Source organism: Gavialis gangeticus, unplaced genomic scaffold (genome assembly GCF_001723915.1).
Source record: "Gavialis gangeticus isolate Ggan-Ray unplaced genomic scaffold, GavGan_comp1, whole genome shotgun sequence".
NCBI lineage: Eukaryota > Metazoa > Chordata > Crocodylia > Gavialidae > Gavialis > Gavialis gangeticus.
In genome coordinates, this window is record NW_017729033.1 from 81943521 (window position 1) to 81969137 (window position 25617).

Genomic DNA, 25617 nt, shown 5'->3' on the forward strand with positions numbered 1-25617 from the left:
GTGTGTGTGTGTGTGTGTGTGTGTGTGTGTGTGTGTGTGTGTGTGTGTGTGTGTGTGTGTGGCGGGGGGGTCCTTAGTTGGGAGAAGAAATGGGGGGAGGCTAAAAAAAGCCTGGTCTCTGTAAGGAGCAGGAATAGCATTTCCCCGGGGCTGGGGCAAGCAGCTGGGCTTTCCTGGCCCTGGGGTTGTTCTGAGAAAGCATGCAAGTATTCACAAGACTGGGCTAACCCCTTCCTAGATCAAGCTAACCCTTTCTCTACTTTAATCAGTGTACCTCTTGAGGCGAACTAACTTAGATTGGGCACACTATTTTTTGGCCAAACTAAACCCTCTGAACACCTGCACGAGTGGGCATTTAGAGTGATCTAACCCTGGTTATTTTGATCTAATTATAATACTTATACATAACCCATGTTAGCAATTACCATATTAGATGGTCTTCTAGTCTCAATTCCCAGAGTTTTTGACATACAGATTAAATATTAGGTCAGCTATCAACTTGCTAGAGTATTCTCTCTGATATTAGACTCATCCTGTGTGTACTATAATCTGTGAGGACTGTGCATTTTAAACTCCTTTAGTAATAAATGCAAATTATTCTAAACTTTGCCAAATTATGTGGTGTGTTATTTATGACCTGTGATGTTAAGTGCTGTCTCCTGGAAAAATTGACCCTAATGTGACAAGCTCCATTTTCACAAAATACATTTTCCCAAAGCAACTAGTACATTTTCATCTAAATTCTAGGGTAGATCTTTTGGGAACAAAATATCACAGCAAGGATTTTTTTGGAGCCGAAGCTTTTTGCAGTATATACACTTAAAATCACTTTCGTCTATATCCTCAGAAAGAAATGAGTGGTCTTTAACACCTGCTTCTATTGACACTAATGAGAGTTGTGCAACTACTGAATATGCACCTTATTAAAAATACAGAGGACAATGTAAGATGCTTCCATTCTTTGCTGGTATGCCTTTACTTAGTAAAACCCAGGAAATGCTATCCCCCTGAAGTTAATTAGAGGTTTTGTCCAAGATTTCGACCATGGTAGCTTTCACCTTTTGTCAAAACAGTTGCTAAAATTTTGGAATTCCACCTGGATCATTAGACCTATCCATTTTAGGTTAGATGGGCCAAAAGCTATATAGAACAAATTCTGTGCCTGTTACTATAGCCAAAAATAAAAACAAGGATTTCTAGAGTGAGTGTCATATATCCTCTGCAAAATTGATCTGTGACCTCCCACAGCATCTGGCTCACAGGTTGGATTAAACCAGCATATGTTTGGCCTTTGATAGAAACAGGGCTGTTTTGCAGATTTTTCCACCCTACCTGTAAAATGGCCACCACTGCTCCACTCCTGCCAGTGATTCTACCCTGCACAAGCCTGTTTTGAACATGTGTGCCATTTGGCTTTCTAAAGGCAGTTTTAGTCCTTTTTAGATTAGTAATTACTAAATTACTGTGCATTTTAAACTCCTTTAGTAATAAATGCAAATTATTCTAAACTTTGCCAGATTATGTGCTGTGTTATTTATGACCTGTGATGTAATAAGTAATTTAGTAACTTTTAGATTTTTAGTAATTTTTAGATTCTTTTATAACACTTAGTTTTTCATTTGGATTTATCTCAGCCATGACTTTTTTTGGTGTTCACTTAGAGGGCCATGCATTCACTTCGATGAATTTACTTGAAGTTTTCTCTGTTTGCCAAATTCAGAAAAAAAACCCTACCCAATCTTATCCCTAAAGATAAGCAGATTGAGTTGCAGAATGGAGTAGGAGGCAGGGCAGTGCAGCAGTCTTTAGTTTATCGTAACAAAAAGAGTTAATTCATTTATGTTGTCATAGTCATACTGAAACTAGAGGTATGGCAAATACTAGCAATAAAGTATTTTAAGAGAAAGAGGAAGACAAGTGAAAATGGAATCCTTTTACAATGAATAAGTCTATCATACAGGAAACAGTTATAAATTCACATTTTTTTCATGTTTTATAAGAAAATATTGATTTAAAATGTCCTTTCTCTTTCCAGAGCACAGAATTTATCTCACAGGTCCACCAGCTTATGTTGGTGGACCTGACAGAGTTCCAGATTAATGCAAGGGAATATACTACACAGCTGACAGCTCACACTTTGGTGACTTAGAACTCTCTTTCCCTTAACCATGGATAATGCTAGCAGCCAAAAAATCCCTCCTTCATAGGTTATCCTGTCAGTTCTTTTTGTATACAATGGGTTAATAGGTCACCAGTGAATTTTTTGGACTGGAAATTAGGTATTGATAGGATGCTAAATGGTACCAAAATGATAAAATCCTTCAAGCAAATTTAAGGTGAACAAAACTAGTGAATTTTACACAGCTCTCCTCACAAGTGGCAGGTAGAATATATACTGTTAATTATCAGGGTTTTTTTCTTTAACATAATGCAAGGTAAGATAGCTACAAGGGATGGAATAGGTTAGCAGCTGCCTGAGCTTGATACTCTAATCAGCTTTACAGATAAGTTGTTTCTCCAACCAATTTAAGCAATAATAGTTTGAGTTTTATTTCCACTCCTTGATGTTTTCTATCCTTAGACCTTACAACCCAAATTATTTTTCTTCTACAATTTTTATTTTCCTAACTTTATAAAAATATGCAAATAGGAAAGAAACTCTTCAAACATTTAAAACTGTAGTCTAGAAAACTAGACTTGCTTCTTTGGTGTTTCAATTAAAAATAGATATTAAAATATTTTCTGTTATTATATTCATGACTATTTATGGTTTCAAAGAAGAATTTGTCTTATATTCTAAAGCCATATGTTTTGAAAGCTCTTTTCCTAGTGGGAATCAGAACTGGCATTACTCCTGCACTAGAGGTACGCTGTAGCAGCAGTACTCAAACTCCAGTCTGCAGGCCAGATCTTGCCCTTGGAACCATGTCATCTGGCCCATGGGGTTATCCACAGTTCCTTAAATCTGGCAGTGGGGAAGTGACGGCAATTAATGCTGCCAATGTTCCCCTGGTATCAAATTGTCAGGCCTCATGGACAAGATGACATGGCCCCATGCACCAAAATGGATTGGAGACCTGATCTCGCAGGTACATAGCCAGTGCCAATGCAGTGGACCCAGTTCAGCATGTAAGAGGCCAGGGCTGGACTGGCAGGCCCCGTCTGATGTATACCAAACTGGGGCTGGGATGGCAGACCTGATTAATACATGTGGGTCCAGGGCAGTGGGCCCAATCCAGGTAGTAGGGGGTCGGAGCCTGATCAAATGAGCTGGGGGGTGGGACCACACACTGGTTCACACCTGAGTGCAGACCCTGCATTAGATTGGGCCCATGGACTGAATCCCTATACTGGATCCAGTCTGTGGATGGACCCTACACCATTCATCTGGCCTGCAGCACAGAAAGCTTGGGCCCTACTGCACTATAGTGTATATACTTTTCCTTTCACACCTCTGTTGCAGGAATACAGAAAAATCTTCTCTAGATAGGGATATACATAACAAAACAATGGGTTTTGTTTTAAATATGCCTGCTGCTCCATAGATAATATATGTATTGTGCCAATTCTGCAGCCCCAGAAACTGGCACAGAAAGCAACAGAAGTTACCACTTTTATATAGAAAATTAGGGTTAGGGTCAAAGGGAGGGAACAGGTAAAAGGTAAAGAAACATCAATATTGTGGTAACATACACTCAGCACCTTAATTTTCCTCTTAATTTGGGTGTGTGTAAATAAGCCTTTAGTCCCTAGAGTGCTGAAACAGCTTCCAGCTGCTCCCAAGTCTGATCCAGCTCATTCAGCCCACAGTCCTGGCTGACTAAAGCAGTGAGATCTTCAGCTCCACTGTGCACTCCTCCGTGTAGGGCTGGCCAGGTTCCACATGCAGGCTGCTCTCTCTTCCCCTTACTTACAGCTTTGTCTTCCTTTTTCCCTTACCTCCTGCATCCCCCTCCCCACAGGCCCTGGGGGTTTCTGGTAGTTGCAGTCCAAAATAACAGTCAGCGCAGCTCTGCAGATTGCCCCCTGGTTCCTCCTGCTGTTACACACATTACATTCACATTACAGTATTTCAACATTCACAATCTCCTTATGTTGTCTTGTATAACATTAGGTAAAGAAACCTCTAAAATAAATCACATCTTCAACATGAACACTAAATACGTTTACTCTTGTTTTTGTTTCAAGTCTTTTCTTTAAAGAGAGAGAGATGAAATTCCTCTGAACCATCAGACACCCATCAGAGGTTAAGTACTTTACATTCTGTGTACTGATCAGAGTTTGCTTTATGATTTGCCTGGCACACAGCCAAGTGGAGCTCACCAACTCTTGGTGAGTTTTCTCCTTCTCAGATCCAGTGCCAGAGAGAAAAAAAGAAAACAGCCCAATGATGAGCTGCCTGACACTGAGATAGAGCCAGGCTTAATGTTGCATTACTGATATTATAGGCTGAATGTTCAGAGAAACAGGGTTCCAGTGATAATTTACTTTTCTTGTGGTCAAGATTACCATGGAATTGACCCTGAAAAGAATTAAAGGTATGTAAATATTTCCAGTTGTTTTAAAATTATGACACTGCTTCTTTTCATTGTCTCTAGGCACATGGTCACTCAGGCAAACAGTTGATGCAGGACTGGACCCTTGGCACTTCCACCATTGGCAGCTCGAGTCAAGGTGACTGGGGCCCAGCTCCAGGGGAGGGTGAACAGCTTGACAACAAATTTTACAATGCCAAGGGTCCAATCCTGAATCAACAGTTTGCATGAGTGACCATGAGCAAACTTCAAAAAGACTACTGGTGTAAGTGGTCATCTAAATAGCTGAGAAAGACAAACATTTGGAACAGGAAGAGCGCACATCAACTGCAGAAACTTCCTTAGCCTGACGAAGGGTTTTTGAACCCGAAAGCTTGCTTAAAAATTGTTCTCCAGCTATTTAAGTTGGTCTAATAAAAGATATCAGATTCACCCAAAGAACCTTGTCTGCCTTATCTCTTACTGGCATCCAACCATTCCTGCTGATGGGCTGCAAGTGCTGTCTATCATACGTCCTCACCCCTCACCTCTGGGTGGCTGTGAGGGCTGTCTATCATGTGGCTCTGCCTCTTACTGCAGATTTATGGAGGGGACAGGGCCATATGACAGACAGCTCTCACAGCTAATCAGTGGCAAGCAATGGGGTAGCAGCCATCTTACCATGCTGGCATCTCCCCTCTCCCCCTCAGGCCCCTTGGCCACAAGGACTGCTGGATTCCCAGAGACAGTCAGCATTTTATTTTTGGGATTTTTTTTTCAGGATAAGAACAGAGCCTGTATTTTTTGTGGAGTCTGCCCAATATCACAGTTTCCATGAAAATCATGCAATCACAATTTTGGTCAGTCCCTAGTAATGACTGGGTTGCAAGGGGCCACCTGTCATTAGTAAAAGGTTGCTAATCACCATCCCCCAAAACAGATTACTGTACAGTAAGGGTCTGCACATGTAGACAGTGATACTTACTATGTAGTTATTTGCTCTACTGCGCAGTAAAGCATCTCATGTAGATGTGCCCTCTGTCACCTAAAATAATATTAACACTACAAACTGGGTTTTGTGTTTGGGGATTTAAGATAAAGCTAGTCCCTGTAGATGTGTCTTCTGATGGTTTATATATTGGCCTAACACTAACCTGCTATATTATGCTGACTCTCACATGGCATAGAGGGCATTTTTTTCTATTTGTCTATCTATCTGTATCATCACAGTAAATATTAAATTATTAAGACAGCTCATGCAAATCTGAAAAATAATCAATATAACAGCCTCTATCTCACTGGGTTGTTTTGTTCTTCCCTCACAATTATAAAAATAGCTTGATTAGTTAGTTTGTTTGTATTTATCTGTACATATTTGTGGATAGATAGATGCACGCAAAGGAAATAATAAGTAAGGAAAAGCTAATGTGAAGAAACAAGATAACTTTGAAAGTGATCCGTATTGTGGGCATCGTTACCTTGGAAGGAATATGTTCAAAAGGCTGGATGCAGATACTGTGAATATTTTGTCTCTCTTCAAAATCTCTCAGGAGTATCAATATTATTCAGGAAATCAGCTAATGTTGGAGGTCTGTGTTCTCAAGGGAGGCTCTTGGATAGCTTAGCCCAGTCAAATGCAGATCTCTGAATATAAGGATCAAGACCTTGAACTTTATTCTATTAATCTGATTTTAACAACAAGCTTTCTTAAATGTTATGTCACTTAATTTTTTTCCACATTTTCACTTGTTCCCTTTTCAATAATATGTTCTATAACTCAGTAAAGTCTCATCTCCCCAGCCCACAGATACAAGCTATTAGTCTGGAACTAAGACTAAATCTAAAAAATGCCAAATGTAATGAAAAAGAGCAGAGGAGGGTACTGAATGGTTTACTTGAATGGAAATGGTATATGAAGTCTTTCACCTGTTTTCACAGCTTTGAATCTTCTTTTAGCAATAGTCAGAATTTCTGAGCATTTGATAGCTAGCTGTTCACCAACCTCTGTAAAAGAAGTTGTTAGTCTCAGTCCACCTTCTTGTGACTACTGTCCATATCACAAAAATCATAGTACCAGTTGATACTTAATTTTACATCCTTGTTTACTATATCAGTAAAAAAAAACAACAAAGCTCTGACAATGATGTATTCACCTCCACACAGCATTTATATGCCTGCATCTCTATGGCATTATTACTTATTTAATAAAACTACTGGCATTATTATATGGTCCTTTCCTGCTCCAATGGATTCAATAAAAAACATTCAACAGACATTTTGCAGTTTTAAGGAACTCTGAACAGATTATATTATTTGTTTTAAAAAGAGTGTATATTTTGTTTGGTACAATTTATAAAACAATAAAAGTGGTCTTACCCAAAGCTCTCATTACAATTTGAAAGCCAGTTTCTCAGTTGATAAAAATGATATAGCTCTACTGACTTTATTTGAAGACATAGCTTTTTAAGGGGGTGCCAACTGTGCCCATTTTTAGTTGATCACATATAAGCTGCCAGTCAGTTTTAGTCATATAGATCCTCGAGGTAGGTAAAGATGCCAAAAAGGTGCTAAGGAGAATTATTACTCAAAGTGGGAGAATGGGAGCTTTTAATAAGGTTTGAGTTCTAAGAATCTTTCATAACTATTTTTTAAATAAAGGAGGGAGTATTTCTATATTAATATGAAGCACAAAGTACTAGAAATAGCACAGGATTCTTTGGAAACTTCCAATGTTGTTGGCAGGAATATGAAAAATGTTTCTGTTAGAGCTTTTGGATACTTATAGAAATTTGGCTGAATCTCCAAGCTATTTAAAAGAGAGAGCAACTAGGGAAAGTTCATACAGTACAATTAGGAAATATATTATCAGAGAGACACTAGAGCAGTTTCATCACAGGATAATGGAAAGACTATTTTCCACTCTCTGTATTTTAACAAAGAATAAATGTACTGTGTGGCTTTGTCTACTTTAAAGTCTATTTGTTTCAGTATTTCAAGCAATCTCTGCTTGTTATGTATGGGCAGAGGCCCTTTTTAAAGAAATCAACCTTTAAATTACAGTTCTGTTATGCTTGTTATATCTTGTGTTTAAATCCAAGGGGAAAAAAAACAAACCCACTTTGCAATTCTCATATTTGTCAATTATTCAATTTTCATTGGATTGCTTTGCAATGTTTTGATCTCTCAGGAATGAGCATTGTCTGAGGGTCAAGAGCAAAATGTAATGTAAGAAAGTGCAAAAGAAATTAAATAAATGGATCATACACTTGAATATGTGCCTCTGTATAAATTTTATAGAAGTATGTACTAGGTATGTGATGGCAGTTAAAAGCTTAGTATAAATAAAAAAGCAAAGAATGGAACTGTAATAGCTTCCCAGTGTATAGGGCTTCACACCTTCCAGAGAAAACTGATGTGACAAGCACAGGTGTATTGCAAAGGCTGAACAGGCCATTTATTACAACCATTCAAATAACAACACTTTATAGGAAATTTCTAGCTCAGAACCTTAAAGTGCTTTACAAAATGCAGTTCTCTATTTCACAATTTTATAAAGTAAGATCACTGCTTGAGTTGTGGAAAAATGAGGGCCAGTTTGTGTGAGTTTGACATTTTGAGTGAATCTTATATGGTCTGTGTAATGGGATTGGCATTGGTTTGTATGACTTCAGAACTGTTTGGAGTATGGATGCTAAAAAATCTCAGCTCCAAGTAAACTTACCTCTACACTTAGATTCTGCAGGGTTTTTTCAATCTCCCCATGTTATCCCAGACTCCCTGTTACCCAATAAAGGCATGTCTGTGCATGCATACAGAAGTGCAGGAAGGCAATGCTAAAAGTTACAGGGTAATCCAATAAAGTAGTCATTCTGCATTTGGAGGGGAGGTGGTGGGGGAGAGAGGGGCAATGTCTTCCTGCACTGGCTGAGGTCAGGAGGCAGGGGGTGTTGTTTCATGCCTCCCAGTGTGCTCTTCAGGATTTGGGGGCTGCTGGAAACTGCTAAGGGCAGCCAAAGAAGCTAGCCATAACCAAGCAACCTGTCTGTCTGGGCCCTGTGTGGCCAGCCCCACTCCTGGGTAGTCAGTGACAGCCTTTCATCCCAGCTTCACTTCCTCCCTCTGACCAGCTGAGAGCCAAAGCCTGGCCAAAGGGAGGGAAATGGGGATGATGTCTCTCCCCTCTGCTTACTCCCCCAGAACCAGGAAAGTGATCATCCCAGCCAGCTGCAGTAAGAGCCCAGCAAGAACAAGGAGGGTGGTGGGGTGACCCCTCCCCTGCACTGTGCCTAGCAGGGCTACTCACTCCCCTAGTCCTAAAGGAGCGAACAGGGAGAGACTCCTCCTCCTACAGGATGCCTGGCCAAGCTGATCACTCACCCAGTGCTAGGGGAGCACCCCTAAGCAAAGGTTTAAGCTCCTCCAGCAGGTTTAAGCTAGAATGTTGCCAGTATTGTGATTCTGTCTTGAACATCATGATAAAGCTTTTCTTAGAATCCAACTGCTGGAATTAACAGGATGCATGATAATCTCAGCTTTCACTGAAAAACTATGAGTTTCTATCTTTGAAAGTTATCTAGAAAAGCTTGAAAATATGAGGCAAAGTTGTTATTATTAAAAAAAAATACAATTTTTAAAACAATCTCATGCCTCTTGATTCTTGATAATGGAAACAATGGGGACGATCCATACAAATATAGTCTTATATGATAACTGCTTCTTGCTTGACACAAAGATGATGGAACAATGCACCTCCTAAGCTCAAAAGCACGAGTTATTACAGCTTGACCTAAAGACCATAGTAATTAACTGATAAAGAATTTACTTTGGAGAGTAGGCACCCTCCTGGTGGATAATGTGGGATAGGTAGATGTAATTTTGCCCTAACATGAAAATAAGTAAGTTAGATGAAGGAGAGCCCCAATACCTGACTAGGCAGGGACACACCATGTTTGCAAGGTTGTTGCTATACATTTTTCTTTTTCTGACAATTTTGTTTTAAGGCAAATGCTGAAATATTTGTTTTTTACAATGTAAAAATGATTAGGTAGTCTGAAAGAATAATCTCTCCCCATCTGAGGCACTTTATAAAAGATTTGTGATTTAGAAAAAACCTTATTTGCCTTCAAAATAGAGTGAACATTGCAAGGTACTATCATACATTGCGGGGTAGAATAAGGGAGGAATTTTATTAACCTTTTTGCACCTAAATGGCAATTTTAGAATTGTGTATGTGGTGTGTTTTGCTGCTTACAGATGGTGAGCGTGTTCTTCTTCTAAGGCACACAACAAGATGTTATAGTTTCATTTTCCCTTGTGTTGGTGTCAATCTCTCCTGCCACGACTTTGATGGGAGTGATTAAAGCAGGACACCACACGAGAAGAGCGCTCACTTAGTTTTAATAACAAGCATCAGCAATGCCCGCTCACAAGAAGTGCTACTCACTAGCTGCCATCTGTAGGTCCCTCAGCTGGCTCTCCCTACAAGGTCCCGATTCAGATATCAGTCCCGCAATCAACACTCACCAGGTGGGCATTTTCAAACCCGCTCCGCTTATCAGTTCACAGCAGCAAAGTCCTTGTCACAGATCTGGACGTAGCTGCAATTGTCCGGCTGAATCAGGAATTCATCTTCTAATGGGCCGCATACCCAACGCTCACCACTTCAACAAGAAATTCTTCGCGAATCTCTCTCTTATCACCTGTGCCTCCACGCAGGCTGCTTGATGTCTCTGGCATCTAATGTCTCAGCTCCTCTTCCCCTCCTGTGGAAAAGCACCGACAGTCCTTTATACAATGTTTCCACTTGGCTGTTGTCAATCTCTGGTTGTCCACTGCCAGCCGGGAAGACTTAATTGGCAATTAAGCCTTTTGTTGTCCCAATCTGCTTGAGCACCTCATCACTGTCAGCAAGTAATGGACACTTCACCAAAGTCCATAGCAGGTATTTAGCATCCTGGATGGGCAAATAGTTAATCTGTTGCCTAGTTCCACGGGTCAGACAGAAAGTTCTCAATAAATTGGATGCTTTTCCCTAACATTCCCATAACAGGGCCAGTGACTCCCTGTTACACAGATAATTTGCAATTCTTTTAGCCATGCATTATGGATGTGTACATTTTGAAGCATAGATAGAGCATGCACTGTAGACTATGAACTGGCAGGGCATGAACATGGCTATGCAGGTGTGGTCCTGGAAAAATGGCAGAGGAGGCTCCACTACCTAAGTAGTTAGAGTCAGAACCTAGTCCCAGATGATTACATGGTCAGGCAGTAGATGATTACACAGTCAGGTGGGTAGCAAATTTGCTTAGGGGTCACACACTGAGAGTGGTGGTGGTTGGGTTGGTATCGACCTGGAAAGATGTGGGCAGTGGAGTCCCATAGGGCTCAGTCCTTGGACCTATGCTGTTCAATGTCTTCATCAGTGACTTGGATGAGGGCATGGAAAGCACTCTGTCCAAATACACAGATGATATCAAATTATGGAGTAAAGTGAAACTCTAGAGGGTAGGAAAAGAATCCGGAAGGATCTCGACAGGTTGGAAAAGTAAGCAGAACAGAATAGAATGCAGTTCAATAAAGACAAGTGCAAGGTTCTGTACCTAGGGAGAAGGAATCACCAGCAGACTTACAGGCTGGGGGAAGACCTTCTCAGCAGCACAGCAATGGAAAGGGATCTTGGAGTGATTGTTGACACCAAGATGAACATGAGTCATCAATGAGCTGAAGCAATCAGTAAAGCTAACCGCATTTTATCATGCATTAGCAGGTGCATGACAAACAGGTCCAGGGAGGTGGTACTTCCCCATTATGCAACCTTGGTCAGGCCGCAGTTGGAGTACTGCATCCGTTTTGGGCACTGCACTTCAAGAGAAATGTGGACAACCTCGAGGGGCAAAAGCCTATGAGGAGAGATTGGGGGCCCTGGATCTCTTCAGCCTCCGCAAGAAAAGGCTGAGAAGTAATCTTGTGTCCGCCTACAAATTCACTGGGGGAAGGTGGGTAGGGGCAGAAGGAATAGGAGATGCTCTGTTTACCAGGGTACCCCTTTGAGTAACTAGGAACAATGACCACAAACTGACAGAGAGCAGATTTAGGTTAGACATCATAAAGAACTTATTTACGGTAAGGGTTGCCAGAATCTGGAGTGGACTTCCAATGGAGGTGGTGCTGTGCCCTACCTTGGGGGTCTTTAAGAGGAAGCTAGACATGCACCTGGCTGAGGTCGTCTGACCCCAGTGCTCTTTCCTGTCCAGGGCAGGGGGTCAGACTCAATCTGCTAAGGTCCCTTCCAACCCAAACATCTATGAATCTATGAGTCCTTCCTTGCCTAGAAAGGAATTAAACCTGCATCTCTCTGAACTCCTAAAAAGATGCTCAAGCACCACACCAGATATTGGGTGCTAGTCATTCTCCAGTACTCCTTTTGAAGCTGGGCCATTGCACCTTGTATCAAATACTCATTGTATAAAATGGTTGTAAAGCAGTGCACAACAGAACAAATATCAAGGCTAGAACGTGTAGTGTGGCCTCTTTCAAAGCAGCAGCCATCTTTCTGTCAGACACTCTCTAGCTTACTCTTTCCTTCCTGATACCACATGGCTTCCTCTCATGGCTGTGCAGAGGTCCATCTTCAGGAAGAGTTCTGTGTCTAGTTAGAACACTGCTCTCAGAGTAACACAGGTCCATGCTGAGCAAGGAATCCCAGGACCTAGGTCTCTGATTGGTTCGGTGAGAGCCCTAAGCACACAGTTATTGAACTAAACCACAGGAGGGTTGCTGACCATATACCTTTCCTGGGACATCAACTCAGGTCTGTACATGAGTAGTCAAGCATATACCCAGAGTTCATAGCCTACTGCACATACTCAATTTGAGCACCTAATATTTGAGCATGCTTACATATCCATACCAGAGAGATGATAGACTCATAAGCCCTACATAAATGGCAAGAATATGACTTATAAGCCTGAAAAACTGACATTGAAGTTCACAAAATGGAATGGATTTCCACCCGAAATCCAAATAAGACAGAAGCTATAACTATGATGCGAGACTGCTTTTCCACAGCCATAAATCTTGACATCTTGGAATAGAGAGGTAGTTTCAGTTACCCACACATATCTTATTGCTTTGCCTATTTATTGCATATCTTTGAAAACTATATGAAATTAAGACTAATTTGTCTAAGCATTGTGTTTTCATATCTGACTTTTTTTTTAAATATTCATAAGTGGGGGGTTTTATAGCATTTACCTTTGTGGTCTGTCACTTAAAATTGTCATTTGTAGAAAAATATTATATGTAGCATATTTTTAGGAATCAATTAGCAGGACAGTTTTTAAAATATGAGATGGGATGGTTATTAGACGCAAAAAAGACCCGAGTACTATGCTGTCAATTTGTGATGCTTCATATTGATTGCGATTAGTATTATTTTCCCTCATTACATTCCCCTGTGTCACTGAAGGATGTAAAGACCATTTTGGTATCTAAATCTGGAATGTTCAGTGGAACTGTGTGATAATGACTTCTCTTACAAAGCATTGGTGTTTTAGTGCTTTGTAATCAGCTAATTCTGAACATTGATGTCAGTTCATAGTCTTCTGTGTGACACTGCACTTGATGCCCAGCATTCCTAATCTAGAGTTAGAAAAAAAAATCAGAAGAATTTAAGACCTGTCAGCTGAAGTATGTATAGTATCATCCCATCCTGCTCAGATAGACCATGTGTTTAGATTAGTATGTATAGACATTTTAACATTCAGGTTTCAAATATCAGGTTCCAATTAGACATATCAGATCCATACATACTCCAAAGCCTAAGAGAAGGGAAGAATTAAAATTCTAGTACAGTACTCAGTATACACTTCTGTGTGGCCTGGCTCCAATATCAGCACTTCATTTTAATGATAACTGCAGCTCTGGTGTTCATTCTAAAATCCTTAAATGTACTTAACAACCTGTTTATGCTTGGAGTGTATTGAGTTTATGGGGATAGCCAAATGAAGCAGATAAGTGTATTATGTAAAATCGTATACTGAAATGCTTATTCTAGCAGTTAGTATGCATCTGGAGTAAATTTGTAGACCATTATGTAAGGTTTGCATGCATTTTAAATAAAGGATATTCATTTTAATTTAGGAGAACACAATTATGTGGGAAACAGAAAGGTCTCAACAATGCAATCATAGATTGAGTACTGTTTGAACAAGTATAGCCATCTTAAATTCACTGTTAATACTTTGCACTTCCAATTTTTTTGCATGCAGGTTATGTGCTGTTTCTACCATGGATCAGCAGCTGCAACTATTAAAGTTATGCATTCATTATGTATATTAAAACTTTGTTTAACACAAGAGGCCTATTTTCCATTTATTTGACAAACCACTTTCTGGAACAAAAACAGGGATTCAGAGCCTGGCTGATATGTATTTTATGCTTGTTTCTAGTTAGGCATCTGTTTATCTCGCATTGTTAGTAATTTCAAGGTATCTACCATCATGGCATCTGCAAGTGTTACTTTTTTAATGGTCTCTCACTATTAAAGCTATGAAAGACATTGTCAAGCTATTTTTATAGGTTTTTTAGTTTTTCTTTACACAGTTTACAATAATACTTTGAAGGCTTGTAAATATAATTGGTTCCCTTTTTGAATGTTTTTCCTCTGTCAAAAATGTGCTGTAACTGCATTGTTATAGCTGCTTATGAATATTAGGCTATTGGCACTATTTTTAAAATAGTTTTGAGACATTAAATGGTATTACAAGAATATGAAGACAAGGAAGCATTTTTGATAATACTCCCTTTCTATAGCTAGGATATTGAAGCTCGAGATATTAGCTGGTACCTTGAAGTGAATTAGTCCAATTTTGTTGGGACATTATGAAGCTTTCAGGCTCACAAGTATTTCTGGTATGCATTCTACTTACAGATCTTGAACAATAAAAAAACAAACACAAAAAATCCCAAACATGCCTCTAGACAGAGGCAGCAGATGGAGCATTGAAACTGAGCCCTCCCGCCTCCAATTAAATTTCCTTCTTTCCTTGTTCCTTCATATTCTGTCCATATTATACTACTTTTATCAATTATAAATGTGTCCAAATAGAGTAACTGAATTTTAGCAATATTTTAAACCTAGGTTTGGGAGGTAAAATTCTTTAGCTACTGTTTCAAAATACAGCTGGAAACCTTCTGTCAACATATCATGTTCTCTGAATCAGTAAATCAAATGGAATATAGAGTTTTATTGAACAGATTTTCCAAAAGGATTAAGTTTTAGAATATTCACCAGCTTCAGTAAAGGCCCACTGAAGTCAACCAGAGTTATGGATTCAGATGAAATATGTGAGGTGATATAGCTTTCAATAACAAATATCTATAGAGAAAAAGTAACTTCTTAAAAATTCCAAATAAACACTAACTAGAACTACATAAAATGAATATGGCAACTTTAATTTTAGTATACCAAGAAAACTGTTACATGACAGAGCACACCCCCCATCTCCTCTTGCTCTATCAAAAAGTGCAGCTTTATTTTGCAGCTATATATTCTACCCCTGAGGCGCAAAACAACTTTGATACGCAAAAGGAAATGTGGAAAGCTTGAAGTGAAGAATGGCAAGTTCCCTTTAATTAAGAAACTGGCGTACATATAATGTAAATCTCATGTGGGTTTGCACAAATCTTGTTCTCAAATGGATAAAAATGTGCAAACCCCACTGAATCAAAGAATCAAAGAAAATAGCATCTGAGGGTATAAGCTACTAATCGTGAGCTTTGTGGGGTGATTCAGAGAGAAAAATCAAGATTTGCCAGTTTACCAAATAAATCTGATGCTAATTAGAAGCTGAAACCAAATCTCAAAAAAAAAGAAAAAAGAAAAAAGGTGGAAGACTTGAGGGGATCAAAATTATTATTTAAGAAAGCACCAGATTATCATTTCCTTATTTATAGGCTCACAGTCTTCCTCTTCAAATAGTCCCATTGACTTCAGTAGGGCTATTCACAGAGAAGTAAGGTGCTCTTTTCTCTGACTAAGGGTAGCAAAATCTGGCCATAAATTAATGGTAAATAAGCCATTCTAAAATATACACCCATTTTTCATGTACCCTATTCAGCGCAACAGATTTGGATCTCTACAGGAGTATTAAGAAATGTTAGTGGAGAACTCAGGATTATATCAATGAGAGATCAGAATGTGTCCTTAATGAACACTATAGATTAAAACCTATTAGATTCATGCATTTTCTTCAGAAAGGACAACTACGGCAATCTAATTGGATAGCAGACTATACTATGTTCACCAGCAAAAGAAAGCAAACAAACAAATCCCTTAGTACAGTAGGGTGTTAGTCTGGATCAGCAGAACATAAGAGTTTTGAGAACAGTTTGAAAAGAATCCTGTGATATTTGAAGCTCAGCAAAATGTCACAGACTTTAAAGAATATTTTATAAACTCAAAACATGAGTTTAAGTTTTGTGAATCCTTTTCTCCATAAATAACATCCTTGTTGTTTTCCAGGGACACTGAATTATAAAACATGCTCATCTACCCAGGGAAGTATGTGTTATGCAAACAATGAAGAATACCAAGAAAGAAAACTTTGTATTCTGCTGAATTTCATTCCAGAAACATAAATAATCTCAGACTATTCACTAGTTACCGTAGAGATGGAGTAGCTGTTAAATCGCAGGGGAAATTAATGAGCCCTATGTAGAAAGAGTACATTGTAAATGCACTAAATTAAACAGTCATGAGACAATTCATCCACCTTCCCAGTGAGGGGGGGAACCCTCCTAAAATAGTAATGTAAATTTCTACCCATTGCTATTAGTGATGCAAGTGTTATCATAATGCCATGCATTTTTTCTAAAGCCCAGGAACATCTTTCTAGCTTTACATGGAAGAAAATTTCAGTGAATACCATAAGAAATTCTGTAGTTTGTGGGGGGAGGGGATTGAAGCCCTAGAAAGTAAGACTGATAATTTATTTCTTAAGATTACTCACGTCAGTCAGTTATGATTCATTAGGTCCTGAGGTCAAAGGGGCATAGAGCCAAGGTTGTTTTAAGCACAGGACTTTTTCCCTTTCCTGTCCTTACATTGGGAGAAACTAGTTTGCCCACCTGGGTCAATAAGGGAAGAGAAACTAGAAGCAATTATATTTGTACACAGAAAATATTGCAGATAAGAAAAAGAAGGTTGACATTTTTAATACAGATTGATTGACCAAGGCTCAAACAGATCTAACAGGAATAGAATAAAAAAGCAGTATGGACCAAGTTAGGACACACCAGGTGAGTCCAGACAAGTGTGGTTATGTGGTATGTGGTGCTGCAAACACATTTGCAGTGCCATGTACCGCACAGTCTGGAGTTCTCGATGCTACAAGGGCATGCTGCCTGAGTGTGTGCAGCTCCATTTGTGGGTTTTTTTCTCACAGGTTTTTTTAACCCCTGGACATAGGGGTAAACAAAAATGTGGGGTGAAAAAAAATGGAATAGTGTACACTTGGGCAGCTTGCATGTCTAAAAAGCAGAGCTGGGCCACTCAGAGCTGTGTTGTGGCTGCTAGCCAGGCTCTGCCTGGCAGGATTGCCATGGCTGCAGCTCCAGAAGGTCCCTAGGGCCCCAGGTAAAGCTGGTAGGGCCAGCACATGCTGTTCCCAGCCTCCCCTATGCCACCCAGGGCAACATGCCGCGCACCAAAGCGAGCAAAGCATGGGTGTTCCCTGAGGACAAGAAGCAGTGTTGCAAGGTGTGCCACCGCTACTTGTTCCTGGGGAACAAAATGTCCATGCACGTCTGGATGTCCTCACCCAGGACAAAAGCTAACTAAATGGTATGAGAAACCACCCTCTTTTTACAGATATTTCCATTAGCTTTATATGCATTAAGTAATGCATATAAAGCTATTAATATGTATAATGAATTCATAGTGCTATAGATTCAGCATAAAAATGTCAGGTGCTCTGTTAGTTTTGCTCTTTGCTCTTTTAGTCCTTGCTATTCCCAACATCGTTTTTGAACATGAATTTCATGTTAAACTTCATGATGGACAACTTAGCAATTCAAAAGTTAAGTTGACAGGAACAGGCCAAGAATTCCCCTTTTGTCTGAATATCTAAGTGGGTAGATGGTTTAAAAACTTGTACTCTTTCTTACTCACTAAGGTAGTGCTACTCCTTGGCAGAATTTGATTGTTCAGCCTTTGACTGTATAGGCATAGAAGCTATTTTTGGCAGAAGTCTCCAAAGTCTGTTAAATCATGAGTCACAGAACTGCTGCTGTTGCTGCTGCTAGGAAATGATGAGTGGAACAAGAAGGCTTAACCATTAGTAGCATAGTATGCCCTACTGAACAGAAAATTATGCTGTGTCTGTCTTTTCTTCTTCTTTCATGCAGTTCCAAAATCATTCCATTGTGGTATCTACAGTATTTTTCTGTCTAACTCTTGAACCAAGAAAGCAGGTTCATCAGTGAACACCCAGTAGAAAATGTCTGTCATCAATATACCACTTAGCTTCATAACAAGAATGTGAACATTTCATAAATATTATTGAATTTATCTTCCCAACATTACTGTGATGCAAGAAAATTGCCCTTTGTTTGCAGATGTGAACCTTGGAGCTAAAAAAATTAAATTAAGAAAAGGTGGGAATGGAAATACTTGTGTATATCAAAATACCATTCCCAGATAAAATTATTTACCTATTTATTAAGTGATTACAAATTCATTTTTAACCAATGGCACCTGGCTTTTTCTCTTGACGGAAGACTCCCATACATCAAATACTTTGGTGCCAAAATAGGATTATTACACAGTTGACCATGCAGAACTCTGGTTGCATAATCTTTCTTGCATGCTTAATTACCAGTGAAATAGGCACTACCTTTGATATTTAAAGCATTATCATTTGGCTTGTTAGTTAATATTTTAATGGATTGTAATAGGACCTTGTTACATGGTCATTTTAGGGAGCTTCTGGGGCTCTTTACCCCTGACTGGCTGCATGTTAACACCTTTTAAGTGGCTTAAAACAGTTGTTTTTAGGCTTAACATTACACTACTCCACGGCAGGATTATCTCTAATCCTCCTAATTTTACTTCTGTTCCATTAACTTGCAGCTACTCTCCACAGCTTTTCCACCCAAGTTGAGGTCCTCCAGCATTTCAGGAGGCAGTGGGTGAGTGGGGATGCCAGGGCACAGAGGTGCTGAGCAAAGAAGCTTGTCCCCAGGGACATCCGGAAGAGTGAAAACTGCAGCCCAGACTCCCACCACCACTCCCACCAGTTCTACTCCCATTTTACAGTGTAAGGTCTGACAAGGCCCTTAGGTAGTTCACACATCTCAGAGATACTGAGCTGGTTTCAGGTGTTGGCAGTCCTCACTTGAATGGATCACACTTAGTTTACTTTTATGAGGTTTTTTGATAACCATAACATCTAGAGACTAACTTTTTAAGAATAAAAGTTGAGTTTATGGAGTACAAGATGACATGCTGGGAGAAACACAGTATACCAGTCATCCACCTACCACACGATCTAACCCAAGGTAAATAACAAATTAAATTAAAGAATTAAAGACTGTAATTAAAGAATGTAAGTCATGATACTCAAAGCCTGGACTTCATATTCTGTCCTTAATGTATACCACCACGCCTGGCTATTACTTAACAAGCAGCAGACAGGTAGTAAACCCTTATTTTTATTCTTTTCAAATACAAGACATAAAGTGTGAAACTGAATACTTTCACTTTTTTCTTTGGTTTTATGTATTTAGATGAGAGATGGGAAAATTCTATAAAAACTAAAGAAACTTTTCTCAGAATTTAAATTAAATTCACTTTCACGCAGGGATGTTGTGTGGATGAAAGTCAAGTTAATTATGCAATGAAGACAAGATGCTTTTTAACAAATATCTACACAATTAAACTTTACTGAGTAGAAATTTGTCGAACTGAACTTGGAAGTTTTCAGGCTATGAAAAGGCTATATATTTAACATTTTGCTAAACATACTACATTGTATATACAATAGTAATAAAATTGAGAAAACAGAGATTATTTAAACATGTTGGCAACTTCTAATATACACTTATGTGTACCTCTATGGAGGCTTGATACAAAATTCAAACAAACTCAAAGGAATCATCCCAATGATTTTTGTGAGTGGTGTCTTGTGTATCTAAATCTCATTTATATAACATTTTTTCATCAGTTGATGTCAAGAAATTGTATGAAGGGAGTCAACAAATATCAGTATATGAATGAGAAAATGGGTGCATCTGAATGATAAGCTTTACTGTGTATTAGATTAGTCTAATCTAATGCGCAGTAAAGCATCAGTGTTTCCATTTGTGCAGAAATTACTGCACAGTACATTAACCTAATGCAGATACAGGTACTAGAAATAGTTGCATTCATCTAATGCACTGAAATGCATGTGTAGATGCTGACCAGGAGCATATTGTCCCAGTCAACCTAGGCAGCAGAGGACCACAGGGGATGGGGAGAGCTCAGTGGGATGCTGCCTCCAGTGGAAGTTGGGACCAATGGGACAGTTCTCCCTCCCCCCCTCTCCCCCCACTCCCCGCCCCTCCTGGGTGGAGATCTGGACCAGCTCCCTTGCACCCTGCCAGCCTGGGGCTGCTTCCCCTGGCTGCTGCAGGGGGCAGAGCAGGGCAGGACATGTCCTAAACTGAACTTCTCCTGTTAGGACCAAATTATTCCCAATGGGCATATGTACAGATGCATGTGGGGGCCCAGTCTAATGCACCTGAATTTCCTATGCAGAAAATTCAGGTGAACTAATTGTAGGCATGCTGACTGAGGCACAACAAGCTAAGTCCATTTGCTGAAGGTCAAAGGCAGGTGGGAGACAGAGTTAAGATTACAAACCGGGTCTCTTAGAACCATACTGGTGCTCTAACTACATTGTCTTTTTTTAAGTTGTAGCGATTTCAGTAATCACTGAATTCCAATCTAGTACTTACCTGTAAGGTTCTATAAGAAAGCAATCACTTTTTTAACCAAGGAAATGTCAAAGAAGAGAAACTGTTCATACATAAAGGAAGAACAGTTTTGCTTATTTAAATGTTCCTAGAAAATTATTTTTTGTGTCATTTTCTCTGTGTTCCAAATAAAACCCTCTGAGTGTAATTCTGTTTTTCTCGGAGCACTTCAGTATCAGTTTTCTTGTTATCTACCCAGCTCGCTTTAGCCTCCACTTCATGCTTTGGATGCCTAAGCCTACACACATAGCTTATGGTCCCAAGTGGACACTATATGCACATAAATTCCTGAAAAGATAATGCAGGGAAGCATCCTTCTATATTTTAGCACCAAGAAAAGTATTGTCACAACACTCACCCAGGAAGCTGAAATCTCAGGCTCACTTCATCAACCAGGGGTTTGAACCTGTATCTCTCTGACTTCCCAGCACAGTGTTTGAACCAAAAAAAATAGTTAGGTATCACACAGACTTCTCTTCAGCATACCTACTGTAGCTGAGGGAATGCATTTAAAAGTCATTGGATAAGATATAGCAAGAGTACTGCAGCAGGGAAGCTTCTAACCCATGAGGGGCAAGGGGCCAGGTTAGAACCTAAAGATTGCTACTTTCCAGGCTTGGTATTCATTCCAGTTAACCACATACCCTCTCGACTTTTCTTCCCCTCCTAGTCCCATATACCTCCCTCTCTCAGTTGCCCACAGAGTCAGCTTCAAAAGAAGTGCTGAGGCAGGGGTCAGGTGATTCCCAGCCTGTTGGGTGGCAGTTAGAGCACTGTGGTGGTATGTAAGAGATGCATGTCCCAAACCTCACCAAAGTTAGGGGAGGGCTGGAACATGTGTCACTTTCTTTTGTGGCAAATGCCTTAACTAATCCCTCCTCCTTTGTCATACACCCCCTAAGTCATGGGTTTTGGATCACGTGCATTTTCAGGCCTGGGACAGCGATACATGTCCAGAATAGGTCCGTGTACCTAAATGTGTATGTGCCGAACTAGTATACAGCATACTGTGTGAGCTCAGTCTCCATACACACACTTATGGGACCACACTGTTATGGAAACAGAATTGCAACTTGTGCACAAGTGGCCTTTGTGCCACATACATTGATCAAAAACTGCCAGTCAGAATGAAGTGTTTCACTTTTTTATTAATTCCAGTTCTAAGAAGTCTTGTTATAACCAAAATAAAAACAGAGTTGGTAGAAATTGTAAATTGTTAATATTGGAAGCAGTCTGTGTCAACGTATAAAATCAAATTTCAAATCAATGACACAAAAAAATTTAAAACAATTGACAAAAGTTAATTGTGGTTGCAACACAAGCTCTCATCTTGATAAGCATAGGGCTGATATCTGTATATGTGATCATTATTTTTGTAACGATTTATTTAAATGCTTATTTCACTGTCCCTACAAGCAATTATATATCATCTTCTGATCAGCTGAATGATACCCTTGCTACTACTAAATTTGTCTGAAGTTAGAAATATGTGAAATGGATTATTTCATGCATAGATAATTACTATACACTAAAACAAAATGACAGAGAAAACAGCATTATTGACTGAAATGAAAAGTTTTCCTTGTAATGGCTCGGAGTACCCTTATATTTACCACATATTTATAGGGATTGCTGGTTTGGCTGAAATCTAAAGCCTGCTAAAATTAGCAATATCCAAGTCAATTTTCAAGGGGGAAAAAAGCATTTGTAAGATCATTTGGGTCACAACACAAGCATCACACATTGTGCCACAAAATTAGCGTTTGCTTTGTCCTCAGAAGACTGGCAAACTCTGTAAGTCAACGGGGAATTTCATTTAAAGGAACTTTAATGGAAACAGACAAAAGCCAATCTGAATTGACTTAAGTGTTTCTCCATTTCTGGGACTTAAACCTCAAAGCAAGAATCAGCCCAAATCGGTGAGGTTTGACTCACTGGGGGGCTGAAATGCATCTGTGTTAAGTAGAAACAATGATTTTTGTGGGTTTAAGGTAGGTTGGGAGGGGCATAAAGAAGCTTTTGGGTACCACATAACCTTCCTCAATCAGACCTGCATTTTTCTGGACCACCACAGGTACAACAGCACCCCAACACTAACCCACGTATTTTAACATCATTTTCATCTTGGGTAGTAGTAATTGAACCAGGTTCACTCAAGTAAATACAAAGCACAAGTCTCAGTAAACTTGCTAAGAGGGTCTGTTTCCATTACTCAAGATTTGCTTAGATCTGGTAAAACAGTGATTAATAGCATGTGACATAGCAGTAAATTGACTTTATGAATCTGCTTTAATGCAAACATATGTATGCAAATAAAAATGAGTATTAAGGGAATGGAAGTGTTTTTAGTCTGGCTTTGGTCTGAATATGAAGTTTTAACATGCTAAATTTCTGAGATTTTTAGACTAGGGAATCAGAAGAATATTACAATGCTGACAAAGAATGCAACAGTAAATATGAGAAAATGTATATAATACATATTTCATGAAGGAAGCTATAGAAGATTCCTAAACAGATATCGTAATTCATTGTAAGTTTTAAAAAAAAACCATAAAGGCCTCTGGGTAGACAAAGAACTGATCTTAAATTGTATTTCTCACTGTTTTCATGGAAAAAAAATAAATTATGTCTCTCTATTGCATGTGTGTTGTGTTTCACTATGGCTGTGCTTGTAGCTGCTGAACTTGCTATTCTTCCATCAGAGTCATAGTCAATCTAAACATTTGAAAAAATGCAGTAGACAGTATTCATCACTTTTAAGACCTAGTGGAAAAAAATCCACAATATCTCTAGTTGTTATAGTAATGATGTTGGGTTCCTGTTCACTACAAGTGTAATTAATGAAGAATTTGGCTGAACTGCACATACCAGTCAGCTAAGGTAATATTTTATGTATACATTTCACCACTATATAATACACAATACAGGGTTTGTTTTCTTTTTTCTTAGTTTGAAAAGCAATCAGGTCACTAGGCAACCAAAATATTGGTCTATTGCACTTTTTTGAAGCTTTGTGTAATTTTATTAATTCTTGAGATAATACTGTCCATCTGAGATAGTAAAAAATGCATTATGCCCTCTGAATAAATTTTACACATAGAAAATGAACAAATCAATTAAACATGAACTTTTTCAATCCTTTTTATCCTATTTGTCTTTAAAGTTTATGAATTTTATATCGTGCCATTCCCTCTTCATTTCAAAGCTGTTGGTAATTATTGGCCTTTTAAATATATTTCACCTTGACTTTGTCTATGGCAAACTAACAAACAAAAAAAAAGAAATATTTTCAGGTTATGCACATGGTCTGTGCATACCTCAAAGATTAGTGATTGACTTTAGGATTGCCTTATAGATACTGTTGGGATTTTAAAAAAATATTTAGGTGCATGCCTAATAAGAACATCTATTCAGGGGGAAAACAAAACAAAACTGTGCTTGACAGTCATTTAAATGACCTTACCTGGAAAATTTGAGGGGGAAGTTACATGTTGCACTTAAACCATACTAAGATGGTTTAAGTGAAATGTGAGCACCTGCAGGTTAAAGTTTAATTCATGCTAAATGTGCTCTGAGCATCTCAGGAGTTACTCCACTTCAGGTGAAGGTTAACTCTGGGTCATGCTACCTAGCTTGTGTTATGGTAATTTCAGTCTGCTCTACAGAGATAAAACAAGCAATTTGTAGTCCTCCAGCAACCTAGGATAAACTGTGCCCAGCTCCCTCCCCCTCAGCTCTGTCCTCACATTCAGAGCAGGGATACACTCTAGGCATGAATGCTGCGTGCCCCTGGAGGCTGGGGGGGCATGGAGACCACCTGCAGGTGGCAGCAACGGTGTCAGCAGTGAGGGCATGGTGGTGGCAAGCAGGGATCTCCTGCAAGCTGCTGCAGTGGTGTAAGCAGTGGCAGGAGGGTGGCAAGTGCTGACTGGCAGTCAGTGACCGCTCACAGATACCACCAGCAGTGTCAGTGGTGGCCAGCGGTGATCAGGGACCACCCGCAGATGCCACTAGCAGTGTCAGTGGCATAGGGGGTGATCACCTGCAAGCACTGCTGGCAGTGTTGGTGGTGCTTTTTGCACAGGGTGCACCGCCAAGCTCAGGGGTGCACATGCACCCACATGCACCCCCTAAGCATCGCCAATGAGTCCAGGAGTGCTAGTTCCTAGCCATGCCACTGCTCACCAGCCTTTCAGCGGTAAGTCAGAGCTGTGCAGAAATGGTATTAGCCCTTTACGTGTGACTGCCCACAACACATTTTATATTTAACACCATTTAACATTCTACAGATTTAGTATGATCTAAATGTAATATGTAACTTCACCCTCTTAATGAGTTTCGCTCAAGAATGAATATGAATATCCATGTTAGGTTTTCTGCAGTCTGCTCAAGACAGCTCATGCTTCATTTTCTTCTGAAGAAGAAAACAAGGGAGAAAGGAGATAATTTTACATATACTAAGTGCAAATATCATTATGCTACATGCATTTGACTTTGTAAGTTTTGGCTTCATATTTTCTACATAAGCAATATTGTTCTGGTTTTTGTGAGCTTGAGAGGATTCTTATGGCTGCTGATATTCCTTCCAGTAAATTTGCTCTTCAGAATTGGGCAGATTTGGACAAACTTGCACAGAGCTCTGACTTGAAGAAAATTGTGAAGTATGTTTATAGAACAATGCCAAAATATTTGTTTGATAGAGAGAGAAAAGTCTATTGTAGACTCTTTACTCTATTGATTAGACCCAACTTAAGCAAAAAGTGCATTCGGCTATTGCAACATGATAACACAAAATAGCCTTTCTAAGAATTGTTGGTGATGGGCTATCCACTACACATATGTAATCTGTCATTGTGCCAAAACTAGCAGCTTATTTTATTCTCCATCTTTCTCTGCTGAAAATGCTTGCATTTACAGGACCTGTGAAGAGCCTGTGAACTATCCATCCCACGTTAAGCAACCTCATTTTACATAATACTATTACATTTAATTGTAACAGAATACTATCCCATTTCCAACCGTGCATCTAATTGTAACAGAATACTACCCCAACTCCAACCATAATGAAGAAACTAATTTCACC

At 39.3% G+C, this 25617-nt stretch overlaps 1 long non-coding RNA gene across 1 annotated transcript in view; it reads left to right on the forward strand.

Moving 5' to 3' along the window:
- Window positions 1-10293: 10293 nt before the first annotated feature.
- LOC109303694 overlaps window positions 10294-25617 on the forward strand; it is a 17504-nt gene continuing 2180 nt past the window's right edge. The window contains exons 1-2 of the long non-coding RNA XR_002099172.1: window positions 10294-10387; window positions 20714-20720. This is a non-coding gene — a long non-coding RNA (uncharacterized LOC109303694). The remainder of the gene's footprint in view (window positions 10388-20713; window positions 20721-25617) is intronic.